Genomic DNA, 2,935 nt, shown 5'->3' with positions numbered 1-2,935 from the left:
GTCCATGTTTCACTTCCATACATGGCGACACTCCATACAAACAATTTCAGAAACGGCTTCCTGACACTTAAATCTATACTTGATGTTAACAAATTTCTCTTCTTCAGAAACGCTTTTCTTGCCATTGCCAGTCTGCATTTTATATCCTCTCTACTTCGACCATCATCAGTTATTTTGCTCCCCAAATAGCAAAACTCCTTTACTACTTTAAGTGTCTCATTTCCTAATCTAATCCCCTCAGCATCACCCGACTTAATTTGACTACATTTCATTATCCTCGTTTTGCTTTTGTTGATGTTCATCTCATATCCTCCTTTCAAGACACTGTCCATTCCATTCAACTGCTCTTCCAAGTCCTTTGCTGCCTCTGACAGAATTACAATGTCATCGGCGAACCTCAAAGTTTCTATTTCTTCTCCATGGATTTTAATACCTACTCTGAATTTTTCTTTTGTTTCCTTTACTGCTTGCTCAATATACAGATTGAATAACATCGGGGAGAGGCTACAACCCTGTCTCACTCCCTTCCCAACCACTGCTTCCCTTTCATGCCCCTCGACTTTTATAACTGCCATCTGGTTTCTGTACAAATTGTAAATAGCCTTTTTGCTCCCTGTATTTTACCCCTGCCACCTTTAGAATTTGAAAGAGAGTATTCCAGTCAACATTGTCAAAAGCTTTCTCTAAGTCTACAAATGCTAGAAACATAGGTTTGCCTTTTCTTAATCTTTCTTCTAAGATAAGTCATAAGGTCAGTATTGCCTCATGAGTTCCAATATTTGTATGGAATCCAAACTGATCTTCCCCAAGGTTGACTTCTACTAGTTTTTCCATTCGTCTGTAAAGAATTCATGTTAGTATTTTGCAGCTGTGGCTTATTAAACTGATTGTTCGGTAATTTTCACATCTGTCAACACGTGCTTTCTTTGGGATTGGAATTATTATATTCTTCTTGAAGTCTGAAGGTATTTCGCCTGTCTCATAATAGTTACAATTTTTGAAAATTGGATGATTGTTTTTGCTACACCCGGTATAGTTTGCACTGCTTCTCTCTTCTGCAGTGAGAAAGTAGACTTTAAAATAGATTTCCAATGTTGACAGAGAATAAATGGAAATTAAATCTGATCTGCAGTAAATTTTTATGCACGTACTGTAGGATTGTTTTCCTCAGAATGTGTTGAGAACTAAAATTTTGTAAATATAGTTGCATTTTAGGGCTTTTGTGGATTTGTCTATCAGATTAATTTTCTCTTACTATTAGAACTTGTATGTTATTCTATCTCATGCTCTAATCTACCAGATGCTATTTGTACACAAATTTTAGCTCAAGAGAAAGATCCATGGATCTTCTAGGAACACACATACCTGTATTGATAAAGATTTATGTAAATGCTCCTACTTCTATTTGTAGTAAAGGGGGATGCTGGTGAGTGAAGGTCAGTAAAAGGCCATAACCTCATTCAGGGAAAGACTTTAATTATTGCAGGGCTGTTGTACAGTTGCCAGTGTCGTACCGGTGCAAGAAGCTTAGAGGAAAGGTAATACACAAATGAGAGTTTATAATAACATGGAAATCACTTGGTAAAATCTTAATAGTCTAGTTAAGATACATTTGCACATAAAATTCAGAATTTCACCTTTAATTTTAATATATTTTTGATACTCTGTGGTCATACGTAGACAGCAAATATTTGAGCAACCATGTTCATGCCACAAAAAAGTACTGCTGTGAAATTAATATTTTCTTTGAGTTTTATTGTTAGTTGAACATTTAACTATAACTGAGTAACTCACACAATTTTTTACTGTTAAAATGGCAAGTGTGTACATGGCTGCACCATCATGACTAACAGAAATTAGCCCAAGGAATATCAGTGTTATTTTCAAGTTGAATGTTACAGTGCAAACTACATGAAGAATGCTGCCGGTCATCTTTACCAGTGCAGTGACTGCCAATACTGCTTCACAATACTGGAGAAAGAACTGCAGTAGTTTTGCACAGTTGTAGCTGAAAATACTACAGTAATGTTAGGACTATGTCCGGTAGCTGATTCAGATGAAGCTTGGAAAATAAATTAAAAAATTCTGTTCAGAGTTGACAGAAAGGCAGTGGGACAGGGACGATGGGATAAGAGGGAAAGAAATGAAAAGTGAAATGACTAGTGCAATTAAGAACTGAAAAGAAAATGGAAAAGTAGACAGGGAAAAATTAGAAAGAAGGGAGAACATGAAGATAAGTAAAAAGTAACAAAGTAAATTATTTAATAAACAAATTAAGAAATAGTAACAAAAACAAAAAAGGGACCAACGGTGTATAGTAATGGAGGTTAAGAAGAAATAGGGTGTTGAGATGTACCATGTTTTATGGACTATCACTATGGACTATAAGATGCACCTCAATTTTAAGCATTAAAAAAAAAAAAAAAAAAAAAAACATTTTTATTACTAGATTAGAAAGCCAGACTAAAAACAATTTTCTTAGTTTATAAAACCAAACAGGTCTTCTAAATCCCTGAAATTCGTCCCTCTTCTTCTTCTTCTTCTCCTCCTCCTCCTCATCCTCCTCAAAAAAATAACATTTTTATTACTAGATTAGAATGCCACACTAAAAAACATTTTCTTAGTTTATAAAACTGAACAGGTCTTCAAAATCCCTGAAATTCATCCCTCTCCTCCTCCTCCTCCTCCTCCTCCTCCTCATCATCATCATCATCAACATCATCATCATCATTATCATCATCATCCTCTTCACATATAAGATTGTCTTCACTGCGATCAAGAGCATCACTTATCCCACACTTTGCGAAATATTTAACACTAATGTCTTCTCTCACTCTAGACCATGACTGTTTTATCCACTGAAATTGCAATTGTGAAGTAAATCCTCCTGCAGTAGCAGCAAGCTCTGTATTTCACTGCCTCAATTTCTCTTTTA

Source organism: Schistocerca nitens, chromosome 1 (assembly GCF_023898315.1).
Source record: "Schistocerca nitens isolate TAMUIC-IGC-003100 chromosome 1, iqSchNite1.1, whole genome shotgun sequence".
NCBI classification, from domain to species: Eukaryota; Metazoa; Arthropoda; class Insecta; order Orthoptera; family Acrididae; genus Schistocerca; species Schistocerca nitens.
Note: the sequence above shows the minus strand (reverse complement) of the source record.